Source organism: Maylandia zebra, linkage group LG13 (genome assembly GCF_041146795.1).
Source record: "Maylandia zebra isolate NMK-2024a linkage group LG13, Mzebra_GT3a, whole genome shotgun sequence".
Taxonomy (NCBI): domain Eukaryota; kingdom Metazoa; phylum Chordata; class Actinopteri; order Cichliformes; family Cichlidae; genus Maylandia; species Maylandia zebra.
Window position 1 is genome coordinate 7,201,277 of NC_135179.1, and position 14,002 is coordinate 7,215,278.

The window sequence follows — 14,002 nt, forward strand, 5'->3', positions numbered from 1 at the left end:
ACAAGCTTGGCAAAGAGGTCTCTTTACATCATCCAATGCGTGGATTTTGTGTATAGAGCAGGTAATGTAAGAAAGCTGATACACTTAAAGTGCAAGTAATGGAAGTCTCAAAGTTGTCTTTCACACTTGATAGGCACGAGCCACTGTTCTCTTTTGGAAAAATTCCCACAGAAAAAAATCGTTCACTGGTAGCGTTACAGTGGCAACCAACCAAATGTAACAGCAAGCATTAAGCCATGCCGATAAGGAGATTTTAAGTAAGTAAGTAAATAAATTAATTAATAAATGGACACAATGTGAAAGTGCCAACATATGCAGTGTGTCACTTGCTTTAGATTCAAAATATGGGACACAACTGTAGAAATAGTCTAAATTAAGGTTTTTTGCCTTAAGTCAGCTGTTAAGAACATCCTGATACTGCCTTCTCCCTGTTCACAGTCTTCACTACAAACTATTTTGCTTCAAAATCTTTGAGATGGATGCATTAAATAAATTACATAACATCCTTTCTTTCTCTAAATATTGAAATTCTACTGTGAGCATATGTTGGAGTCTGGGCAATTGAGGGAAAGATTCTAATCTGCTGCTAGCTTCTAAACAGCAGAAGATATTATAGGGTGGTTACAATGAGTGCATTACTTAACATCAAAACAAAAAGTCTCTGTAGCCATCTGGCACCATCTCAACTTGCTGCAGCAATATGTGCCAGAGCAATCATCCAGTAACTCAATAATCTACTCCTTTAGTGATGGACCATGTACTCAGAACAGTGAGAAGGGTAATTTTCCCGCATTGTTCAGTGAGTTGAGTAATAGAAGCTTTCAGGTACATGGAATTTCTTAAGGCCAGTCATGGTGGAGCAGTACCTGATTGCATAGGTTGGTCATTACAAAGATGGACTGATTAGTTGGTGGGTCAGTACCATGACCTACCACATGAATGGACTCTTTATCAAGCCCACCTGAAGATGAACGCTGTACTGAAGCAGCTTCTTTGACAATACACATAGACAGAGCTGGCAAACTTCCCAGCCACTATGCAATCTGTTCTGTAGTAATGAGGATTCATCAGGTGGGAGCAATGGGGAGGAGCAAAGTCATCAGGAAAGATGTTAGATGTCTAATTGCCACCTTGCTACCCAGGCCTCTGAGGAACATGGTAAGTAAACATTCACAGTATGCAGAACTTTACTATGTTTTCTCTCAGGCACCCGGGGACCTCTCGACCTAACTGAGACTGTATCTTTACCAAGCTGCTCTTGGTAAAGATACAAAGGTATTTTGAGAGACAGTGAATGCAATGGCAACTAACTGAAACTGTCATGAATTTGACAGAATACTACTTCAGAGTCTTTGACAGAGTAAGGTTTTAGTTACTAATGTTATTCCAGTCTTTGCCTTTGTGTCAATTTCTGCCCCTGACATAATTTTCCAGGTTAATAGTAGGGCTCCTCACAATGTGCTGCTGGCATGCAGGTCCAAATGAGCTCATACTTAAAAAACAAAAAAAGGCTCACAGAAAACTGACAAAGGAAGGCAACGTCAAATGCCCTTTGAATGACCCACATCATTATTCTCCCCTTTTACTTTCACCCCTCCCAATTCTTCATAAGTCCACTGTGTTTTTGTTGGACTCTCCTTGCCATAATTTCTTCCTTTGCCGTTCTCCTACTTCTGTTTTTCCATCCCTGCTTAGATCTCTCTGTCGTGTTGTTTTCACTGGACTGCTTCGTGATGGGACAACATTCTGACAGGGAAAAAAAAGAAAAACACAGCTGACTTCCATTAAGGAAAACTGGAAACCAAGACAATCCCTTATTGTCAGGTAGAATTTCAGGCCTTCGTCTGAAGGAGAGGTTCAACTTACAGCATGTTGACTGACCCTGCCAGAAAGCCACCATGAGAAAAACACTTGAGCAGTGCGTCAAGACTCTTACAGATTTATTTTTTAACACTAAATCTCTATATTTTATATAAAACTCAGATATTTCTAAGATGTTTCTTAAAAATAGCGAACAATTTTTAAACTATAACAATACTTCAATGGCAAAATAATTGTAAAAAGTATTTTGACAGTAAGTACAATTACTGTGAATCCCACAATGTTCAGAGCCAAACATTTAGATGCGAACTAAATCCCATTGTTTAGTTTACTGCAGATAGCTGTCACTTTTTAAAAGTAATGTTGTTTGGCAACTGCCTGAAAATTAACCTTTGGCACAGCTGTTCTGAAAATACTTGGCAACATGAGTGAGTAAAGATAGTAATTATCACATGCAGTCAAATTTTGACACTGATATAATGTGATAAAGTAGCTTGTAAAAGTCAGAAAGAAACAAAACATCGTCTTAAACCAAACTTGTTTCTCCTTTTACAAAACTCTAACTCTGTATAACAATCCATATCCATAGAATAAAATATATGTGGATTTTTCTCTGAAATGGATGGAGTTTTCTCCCACAGTTTAGACTTTTAACTTAAAACACAATGTTTTTGTTTTATTCAACATTTTAGATAAAACAACAATATTTTGTATTTCTAATAAACCACAAATGACAAAAAGCTATATAGACATTTGTGCACTTTTCCAAAACTTACATGGTTCCTTAGGGTGCTCCATTTTTCTAAAGACATAATTGTTAGATTAATTGTGTTTCTAAATAGGTGTTAATATATTTGAGTGTTTGGTGTCTCTCTCTCTGTGTTAGCCTTGTGATGGGTTGGTGATGAATCGGGTGTCCAACTCCAAGCCTCAATAGACAATAGTGTCCTGCAGGTTTTAGATGTGTCCTTGATCCAACTAAATTACCTCCTCAACGTGTCTTGAAGTTCTCCAGACACCTGGTAATGAACTAATCATTTGATTCAGGTGTGCTGACCCAGGGTGAGATCTAAAGCCTGCAGGACACAGTACTTGAGGCCTGGAGTTGGACACCCCTGGTCCAGGGTGTACCCTACCATCCCCTTTAAAGCCTCTTTTCCATTAGCAATTACTCGGATTGACTTGCCGCAAATCGCCACGACTTGACTCTAATCGACTAGTTTTCCATTACAAGCCAGTACTGCTACTTGTGTGCATGCTTGTCATCATAGTGACACATTTGCGCATCCTGCGACATAATTAACATGCAACATGAACGCTACAACAAAAGTGGACGTCGAGGTGATGATATAGCTGCTGCTCGGTCTGTGGCTTTTCGTCAGACTCAGAGAAAAAGGCATTGTCTTTTGTAGCCATTTCCCTCGTTGCGGAGTTTTAAAAGTGGCGGTTTTGAGTTTCGTGAACGAAACGCTCTCATGACTCATCAAGCGATGCTACTGACCAGCTAATCGGTGGCATGCAACCTGTCAACGTCACATTTTAGTACCTGCTCGGATTGCATGGATCCCCGGGCGAGCAGGTACTTAGAAAGTACCTGGTACCAGGTGCTATGACTTAATGGAAATCCTGAACCATGGTGAACCATGCCGAGTCGATCCGAGTAAGTAATAATGGAAAGGGGCTTCAGTAAGCTGGGGTAAGCTCCAGCTCCACCTGCAACCCTACCAATACATACAATACAATATTACGTGGTGTGGATCTCTGAAAAATTATCCACACGGAATAAAAGGTGGATGCTTGTTAGTATGCATTGTAATAATGGATTGGATTTATATAGCGCTTTTCAAGGCACCCAAAGCGCTTTACAATGCCAATTCATTCACTCTAGCATTCATACACTGGTGGAGGCAAGCTACGGTTGTAGCCACAGCTGCCCTGGGGCAGACTGACAGAAGCGAGGCTGCCATTTCGTGCCATCGGCCCCTCTGGCCAACACCAGTAGGCGGTAGGGTAAAGTGTCTTGCCCAAGGACACAACGACCAGGACAGAGAGCCCAGGGATCGAACCGGCGACCTTCCGGTTACAGATACGCTTCCCAACCCCCTGAGCCACGGTCGCCCCGTAAGTCATGTTCAAAATGACAGTGATTAAACCAAAAACACTTGGTACCAATGCTGAGGTTCAAAGTTTCATTTGTAGAAAAAAAAATAAAAGATTCAAGTTTGTAAGGAAAACTATCCAACATATCTTAAATTCCTTCTGATTCAAGGTTCTTATGGGCCAGTTGATTAAGATGGAACAGATTCCCTACGCCGAGTGACCGTAGCCGTCAAGTTCTCACTTTCTCGCTGCTGCTGCTGTGTGTTACTTCTGAGTGTGTTGAAGCAAGGGTTTCACTTTACAACAGGGTTCAGGAAGTTGAGAAAGCAGGGGGAGACTGTCTGAGACTGTCAAGCCTGGCTTATAAAAAGACCCCAAGAGGGATGGAGGGAGTGATTGAGAAAGGGAGGGAAAGAGAAAAAGAGGAAGGGAGGACAGAGGGAAGGGGAGAAGGAGGTGAAGGGAGCAAGAGGAGGAAGACAATGAGCCTTTTGATGAGGCCTTTCTGGGGAGCATATGTGGGTCATGGCATGAATAAACAGACTTTCACTACCCTGAATTGATGATTTACACACACATCCAGACACACACACAGAGCCACATTGTGTTGTTTATGTTCCCTTTCTTGCCATTTACACACTGGTTTACACATATCACTCTTATACAGGCAGAGGCACACACAGACGCACACACATAGCCACGTTGTCTTGTATTCATTGTTTATGCCTCTCCATTTCACTCATTTATGGCTGTGGCCCCATTGCGCCCTCTCTTTAAATCGGTTGGGTTACTCATACACATAAAATTTGGCCATGTGTCTCTCTCTTTTACTAACACACCATCGTTCCTACACACATGCTCATTGTCTTGCCCTCTGGCTCACTTTCATATTCCCTGGCAGAGCTACATAGGAGCTGCAATATTTTAAGCAGATCTGGAGATTCAGATGTGTTTTAATGAGATGGGAAGATGCATAACAGAAGGGCACAGCTCTTATGTTATAGCCAACAGGGAGACAACACTTCAGTCTTGTTACAATACTGAAGAATCCTTGAGCAAAATACTCTATTCTCACCAGGTCAGCTACTGCTTCTCTGAACGGCTAACCTGCACCAGGCATGCAGGCAGAAGCATTTGAGCTGCTTTATTTTTTTATTCTTGAAACCTCAATCTAAATGCTAAAATTCATTCCATATCATAATGACTCACAGACCATAGTGTAATTGTCAAGAGATCAGTCATTTTACAGTCAGATTATTAGAAGATAAATATTGTAAGGGGTCCTGAGGCAATTACCATTTCTATTCAGTGGCAGTTACTCTCCATCATTCCATCATTCACAATCATGTTCGCTCTACTGGGGTTATATTGCTTATGGCTTTCATTATACTTGCGGGTTGTTTTTCTCCTGTTCTTCGCATTGTTAACTCTTGATGTTGTGGGTCAAATTCATATGTGTTTGCCATCTCGCTTTTTTTTAGCCTTTTCTTCACTACTTGAAATTAAACAAATGTATTCAGTCCCATTGATCGTCACATTACACTGTTCACTACATTGTAGAACATACAGAGTCTAATAGTTATTTTCACAGTGTGAGCAAAACACTCAACAAGTCAGTGAAGTTTTATTCTTTCCAATGAATCTGAGCTACCAGGGAAACCTTCTCAGTGTCTAGATGCTGAACAAGCCAAGATTAATGCCAGCCAAGAAAAACTGGCAACTGCTGAAATTTTTATAGCCATCTTTTCTCATTTTTTCCCCCCTGAGAGATTTAGCGGTATGAACAGCACAAAGGAGAAGAGTTTTCCAGTCAATCACAGCTTTGTAGTTCTTTGTGAAACTTTTATTATAAAGACAAAAATTAGTTGTAGCTAAAAAAACTGACAATTTGAATCCTGTCTTGAAATCGTTGAAGTGATATCCTGTAAATAGTAATGTTTTTAATTTATAGCAGTTTTCAGTCATGCGTATAATACAGGTGAGATGCATGTTTGTCCTGGAAAAAGACATTAAGAAAATAGCAAAATCTCAATAAATACTATTTCGCAATTTGACAAGTGGGTAAGCTACCCTACAGCCAGCCTGGAATAGCACATGAAATGATTGTGCTGTGTACTGTTACAGCTACCTGAATGGTAGCCCCTTCCAAAAAACGTGTTTATAGGGAATTTGTCTTTTCTAGTCATAAAATACCAAACGATACTGATTATTTATTTTAATCCTTCTCTATCAAAGTCTTTAGGCCTTGCCTCCCTTTTTTTACTGACCTCTATAATTTCCAATAACACCATTCAGAGCTCCATTTCTAGTTCAGTTTATTTTAAAAATGTATTAAATCTGGAGTCATGTGAAAGAGGCTTATTTGAGTTATTTGAGGACTGCTCTTTTAACCGGCCCCTCTGTTGGTCTTTTGTAGTTAAATCCTCGCATCAAATCCAAGACAAGCTTCGGGAGGACAGAGAAGTGTTTTTACGAAGCACTCGCTGAATGTCTGACAACATTTTAAAGACATCACAGAGCTGATGTTTTCGTTACATTTGTGGTTCTTTCGGGTTTTTTTAAAAATCTTTTTTGTCAGTCTCGCTCTTTCTCACACTCTCTCATGCACAAAAGTCAGTGTAAATATTGATCAGTTCTATCAATCTCCATGAAGCAATTTAACTTATTTTCGTGTGTTATTATTCAGAGGGTATTGAGAATTTTGGAATGGTTTACTAACTGAAATATAACGCATATTATGCCTAAAAATTATGGTTCTTAAATGGTTCTTCAGATGTCTTCATGGTTCTTTAAAGAACCATCATACGTCAAAGAACCTTTTTATTTTGTGGATGGTTCTTCAGCTATTACAAATGGTTCTTTAAAGAACAAAAGGTTCTTCATCCTTAGCAATCTAAGTTTGATGGTGTAAATGGCATAAATATTTATTCACTATAATGAGGCTGTGAATTATACTGTGTGTTTTCTTTGTGTGCATGTGTGTGTGAAGGGGGAGGGCGGGATACCTGGCAATTACCCTTTAAGAGAAGATGGTAGGAAGCTGAATATTCAAATAAAAGTTAGAAATATTTGCAAACAGTAGACACAATACACACATTCAAATACTGTACTTTAGTTTTAAATTTTAATAAAGCATTACTATTTTCTACTCCAAGGCATTGCTTTTGAGATTATTATATATTTTTGAAAATATAGTATAATGATAATACTAGTTATTGTAAACTTTACAAACCACCCAGCAGTATGTAAAGTCAAATTATAAGATACAAGTAAATAACAATTGCAGAACAGAATGTCAGTGTAATGAACACACACTTCGTTTTGACAAAGCGCACTGCTTAGGTAAATGATCTGAGTAGTTGTTCATCACTGAGCAATTTGTTAATATGTGTTTCGAGCCAAATAAATGACAGGGAGAGAGAGAGTGACGTCAGAACACGTCATACTATAACCTCCCGGGAGCGGACGGAGGGGTCCGTCGTTGGGATGCGCATGCGCAGACAGAGTGTGCGAGCGGCGGGCCTTGACCTTTCGGGAAAAAAAACCTCACGGACGGTGACAGCGAAACGGATAACAGTCTTCAGTACCTGCTGGACTTTGAAGCTGTGGATTCTGGGACTGTTGGAAAAGGTAAAACATTTTCATTAAAACCTTATTACTGTTTTGTTTTTGTTAGTCGTCATTGTAGCTTGCTGTTAATGTTGTGCTAACAGTAGCGATTAGCTAGATACGTTAGCCGTTGATGTCAGCGCAATTTAGTATCCAACTGTTTTCCTAACAAAACCACTGTTATAATTAAGTGAAGCTGCTCCCAGCTAATTTGAACCTTTGGCTTCTAAAATATGTGGTTCAATTGCGTGCTGCGTACATAACCTAATGTCAGCTAGACCGAAATTAAAATTTAATATATTGTTAAAGTCACTAAAATGGCGCCTGAAGCCTGTTGTGGCGTGAGCTCTGTGTCTGCTCTAGAAACTCTGAAATTCTGTAGATCTGAGCCGTACATTAAATACTCACATGAACCTGTACTTTGAATTCTGTATGAGCTGTATAAAATGCAGCTATGCATAAGAGTTTTGAATGAATAATTCGATTAGATAACTCTTTATTGTCTAATCAAATTATATAGAAATGAATAGAAATGTGACATGAGAAGGTGTCTTTGACTGTTCCTGCATAACTTAGTTTCGGACTAGTTGACAAGTTATGCTCCGGTCATTTGATGTTTCCAAGATAGATGTTCTTTTGTAATATAGTTAATTTGTTTTTATATTTCATTTATCCACCATCATACATACAAGCTAAGAAGAGGTCGTTATACTAACAAGAGGTATCAACGCTGGGCCAAAGTTCAGCACATGGTTAAAGTTTGTAATCCAGCCAGGGTGTAAATATCACTCAGCAGCCAGAGCTGAAGCAGGTAGCATCAACAGATAAATCTACTCTACCCGGCTTAAATCACAAGAGCACCTCTGACCAAAAAGCTGTAGATTTTTCTTGTTTGCACAAATTAATCCAGATTCACATTAATTGTGTTCACAGCTCCAACAAAATGAGGAAGAGGAGGGGGAGAAACACAATTAGGTTGAATTACAATTGGATGGAAGGCGAGGACAAGGAGAAGGAAGCTTAGGATGAGGAGGAAGAGAAGCAGCAGGAGCATCTTTAGGGCTCCCTATGATGAGGTTTGTTTCATTAATATGGTCCTCTCACAAAGAAAGATGACTTGTTTTAGTTCACCTACTTCCTGTATTAAATAGTGATGTGCAAAATGTTGTGAAAAACCATGGAGCAGGTATGTATAGTGCATCTGCAGGTAAATGAACATCAAATCTCTAAGACAGACTGAAATCTGTATATTTATCACCCTTATGATAAAATCCACGTCAGCCATTGGTTTATGGACTTTGTATTTTGAAGCCTCAACATTTGCTTTATTGCTGTTGCTATGTTGGGACCATATTAGGATGAGGGATCAGAATCTGGAGTCATGCACACTATTGTTTCATTTAGTGTGTATTCATAAGATTCGTGCAGCAGATCCAAGTTGTGCCTTGAAAACAGGAAAGTCGTCTGCATAGAGGAGAACTGTAATAGCAGGCTTTTACAAAGTGAGGCTTTGTGCACTCGTTTTACTTCTGTCACCCTGTTTTGATGCAGATTTCACTTGAAATCAGGCAAGAACTGGACTTATTTTTTATAATGTGTTCTTGTGAATTAATTGTGTATCGCATATGTTTGATTTGACTTTCTGCAAGACAACAGTCGTCCACTGGCCAAAAAAGTTTTCCAAATACCTCCACGTGATCTAGCCTGGATTTAGAAAAGAATAGCACAAAAAATCTGCACCTCCTGCTTCAGATGAAATTTGTGTTTCTGTGTTCAGAGGCAGCGGTGAGAGGGGAGACCTCGGCTCATCCAGCTGGAGAGCCTGACCAGGAGGAGTCGAACATTAACTCAGCTCTTCCAGGGCACCCTGCAGACTCGGCTGTTGGCAACAACGAGGGATGACGTGAACGCCAAACAGGAGTCCATCACAGGTCAACTGCAGGTATGCGAGTCAGACCTTCTGAGGAGGGTTTCACTTCTCTCTCTTCTTTATAATTGACTCTTTTCTCTCTCTTTCAGCTCCTTGTCTCAGAGTGGGAGGGGTTTGAAGCACAAAGGGAGGAACTTGTCGTTTGGTTGGCTGATATGGATGTCTGCCTGAGTGAGGTTGACCAGCTGACAGGAAACACCAGTGAAAAACTGAAACAACTGCAGGTGTGGGCTTGTTTTGATATGACATATTTGATATGATACATACGTCAGAGACATTATCCTAAACTGGACTAACAAAGGACCATGAGTACAACATGAAACGTACATTACATAGCGTAAGGCTGAAGTTCATTGATCATTTTAATCATAAACTTGTTGAAATATTTTTACTGAACATGCAAACATCTGCTGATGAAAATGTGTTGATTTATTGGTCTGTTATGAAGCTATTGCTATTTCTAATGTGTTTTATCACTTTCTGATGTTTTATTAATTAAACAATACATGTATTATTTGTTGTGTTATCTGTAGCTATAGTATTTATATATATTTATTTATAGTATAGCAAATATATTTAATTATTACTGTTTAAAACACTAATATGTGACATGTATTAGTAGTGATGTTGTGCTGAGGGTTAAAATGCCTTTTTGTCTTTTGGTAACTACAAAATGAAAATAAACCATTAATATATGTCTATGCTGTGCTAGTATTTATTTTGCCCTACTCAAATTCAATTTATGATGCATTTTATTTTGAAAGATTTAAAATGGTTTTTTAAAGAACCACTCAAAAAAGGTTCTTTAAAATGGTTCTTTTAAAGAACCATTTGAAGGACCTTTTTAAAAATGGTTCTTTAAAGAACCATTTTTAAAAAGGTTCTTTGAAAAACCATTAAAGGTGCCCCAAAGAACCATTTCTTGATGGTTCTTTGGGGCACCTTTAAAGGTTCTTCAATGAACCACTGAAAGAAATGGTTCTTCAAAGAACCATTGTTTGAAAGGTTCTTTGTGGCACCAAAAAAGGTTCTTCTATGGCATCAGTCTAAAGAACCACTTTTGGTTCCAGTTGGCACCTTTATTTTTCTGAGTGTACCTCTTTACTCATTTAGAGGCTATAAAGTGTATATGTTAGTTTGTTATTTGAGCTCTGTGGCTTTCTAACCAAAGCAATTCAAAATACATGTTTTTGCAGTATTTTTTAATTGTTGTTTTGGGGAATGGAAATTAAACTGAATTTCAGGAACTGCAAAGAAGTAAAGAGATAATTAAACATAAAAGTTGAAGCATATACTAGTTTTTGTAGTGCTGAGTCTTACCTTAGAATTGCTTCTTTTTTCCCAGAAAGGACAGGTGACACTGCTTTGACTACATGATGGTTTTCAAACCAGCATTTGTGCAACGCCTGGTTTTGTTAAAGAGAGAACATGGAAGCAAGAAGAAACCCAGAGATGAAAAATGTGGCGTACTTAATTAACGTCATTTTTTTAGCTCTTGACTCATCCTCCTGTGTGCTGAGGATCCCTGAGAGTCCAGATGAACTCTATGTTACACTTTACTTCCTTCCACCCGTGTCAGTTTAGCTGGTCCCCATCACTGATTGCCAATCCCAGTGGCCCAACTGGACATATGATACCTAAAAAGGCTGACTCTGTGGTGACGCCAAGTCTTTGATCTGACAGCCAAGGCAGCTTTGATACGTGCTTATCAGTGGAAACAAGGTTCTTCACTCCTCTCCTGCCTACTCTTCCTTTTCATTTTCTCTGTTTCATTCCATTCTGGCACCTTCTCCCCTTGCTTTCTTGTCTTCTCAGTTCTGTGCTTCTCCTCTTCCTTCTTTCCTTACCCTTCCTGTGCCCTTTCTTCCGCCATCACCTCATACTTCTCTCTTATCTCTGCCTCCTTCCGGGCTCTTTTGAACTCGAGCATTCTTTCTTTCCCTCTACTTTTTATTGCACTTGTAGACCTGCTCACATCCCCAAGGCCTCTACAGTTCAACACTAGTTTGTACATTCTCTCTCTCTCTCTCTCTCTCACTCACACACACACACACACACACACACACACACACACACACACACACACACACACACACACTGGGGGATCAAATTTAAGTTAATTATCTTCTAAACTAGTAAGTTAAGCTGATGGGCAGAGTTCCTAACTACTATGTTACCTAACTGCATTTCTATCTGCCCCTCTTTAACTCGCTCTTTTATCCAATCTTTCTTTAATTATAAAGTAATCACAGAAAAGATCTAAAAAATAATCTGGCCCTTTATTAATCTGTCACTTGTCTACCCAATCTCTCTCTCATTGCCCTTATGGAATAATATAATTAAATAAAATTTAAATTTTTCTATACATTCACAAAGGCAAATCAAAAAGCTTTTTGGAGACATAAAGGCCGGTTCTAATGAGGATTACAGAAACTGGCCAGTTCACCTACACATCACATCGCCTACAATGCAATGTTCTGCAACCTTGGCTTACTGACATTCATATGGATTTTACTTGGACCTGTACCACCCACCTAAGCATTGTTTGTAAAGCTGCTGTTGGTGTTATATTTTCGATGACTGGAATGCAGCTTGTGCTGAGAAAGCATTGCAGCGGTGCATGCTTTTTCAGCATCTAATGCAATTAGCCTAAAAAGGGCTTAATACATTTTAAACACATCTATTAAAAAGAAAGAAACTAAATATAAAATCACAATTGAAGTCAGCCATCCACAATCTAGCTGATGATTTAAGAGGAGTAGGTGTTCTTGCACATAGAGTCTTCTGTACCACTTAATTAAATAAAAATATGCAGAGACCACCAACTAGTCATATTTAATTACTAAATTATTTAAATGCTGCCTCAGATGAAAGAATAGTGTTGAGTTGTTTCTTTGTTAAAACAGTTTCACAGTCACTCAGTGGTCTTATTTGTAGTTCTGGATGATATCTTTCTGAAGTTTGCTAATGTCTTTGTATATAATAACCATGCTAAAATGCCACCTTTCTAAACTTTTTGACAATTTAGTTAAATAGAGCTTTGACCCATCTTATACTTCACCATATCCTTCTGTTTGCTCAAATAATATCAGGGTGCCCACTGACAGAGGTGGGACCAAGTCATTGTCTTGCAAGTCTCAAGTAAGTCTCAAGTCTTTATCCTCAAGTCTCAAGTCAAGTCTCAAGTAATGTCAGGCAAGTCAGAGTCGAGTCTCAAGTCACTGGTGTAAAAGTCCGAGTCAAGTCACAAGTCTGAAACTTTGAATTTCAAGTCCTTTCGAGTCTTTAAAAAAAAAAAAAAAACGAAAAAATAATGTTGCAGTTATGCTAAATGTAAATATTAGACCATGTAATTTTAAAATCTGTGTTTTTCTCAACACATGACAAAATAGTGAACTTAGAAAATATACACAAATTGTGAAATTGCACCTCTTTAAAATGCAGCTCAATTAAACCTAGCTCCAAGAATAATTTTCACCAACAGTTCTGAGATACGCTGCATGTTATTCTTGGATGCGGTTGTAGGACCAGCTTTAAAATCGCATGACAAAAATATACACATTAAAAAAAAACTGTATCACCAACGTAGCCTGGACAACATTTGCTAGTTAGATGAAGTCAGCTATCTCATCTTAGCATATTTATTTCAATTCAATTCAATTCAATCTTTTTTTTTATTTTTTTTTTATAAATTTTATTTTCAGTCACAGCAGCATGTTAACAACAAAACATTGAACATACAGTAGTTTGCTGTTCAGTATTTACAATACCCCAAAAGATAACAGAAATAGAGAAGGAAAAAACAAACAAACAAACCAAAGAAACCCCTACAAAACAACAAAAAACAAACAAACAACAACAAACAAATAGAAAAATAAAATGTATAAGGGACATTCAGCGTACAGTTAGCTATGATAGCGATATAGAGATATGGTATCTGGTCATGATAAGGTGGTCATTTTAAATGTTTCCATGTACATCAAGAATGGCTGCCATGCCCTAAGAAATTTGGTGGTTGAACCTGCCAGTGTATATCTCATCTTTTCTAAATGTAAAAACCTCATGAGCTCCGCAAGCCACTGTTCATGTGTGGGAGGAGCTTCCTGCTTCCATCTTAAAAGTATAAGGCGCCTTGCGATAAGTGAAGCAAAGGCAATAGAATTCGAATAGCATTTTGGCAAAGTGATGTCTTGAGGTATCACCCCAAAGATAGCCGTTAGAGCAGAAGGCTCATATTTAACGTTATACATCTCTGACAGAGTGTTAAATATAGACACCCAATAGGTATGAAGATTGGGGCATGTCCAAAAGGTATGAAGGAGCGAACCTGTTTCTGCTTTACATCTGTTACACAGAGGGTCAGCTCCTGGATAGAACTTGGCTAACTTTTCCTTGGAGATATGTAATCGGTGTAGGACCTTAAATTGAAGGAGCCCATGCCTGGCACATATCGAAGAAGAGTGTACCCTCTGGAGAAAAGATTGCCAGAGCTCATCTGTTATAGTCATCCCAAGGTCTTTCTCCCACTGTGCTTTAAGGATG

General features: G+C 38.7%; 1 long non-coding RNA gene across 1 annotated transcript; it reads left to right on the plus strand.

Moving 5' to 3' along the window:
• Positions 1 to 7,395: 7,395 nt before the first annotated feature.
• On the plus strand, positions 7,396 to 10,128 carry LOC143421765 (uncharacterized). The gene is made up of 4 exons (XR_013101331.1): positions 7,396 to 7,551; positions 8,464 to 8,606; positions 9,308 to 9,472; positions 9,550 to 10,128. It is a non-coding gene; the product is annotated as an uncharacterized LOC143421765 (long non-coding RNA).
• The last annotated feature ends 3,874 nt before the right edge of the window (positions 10,129 to 14,002 follow it).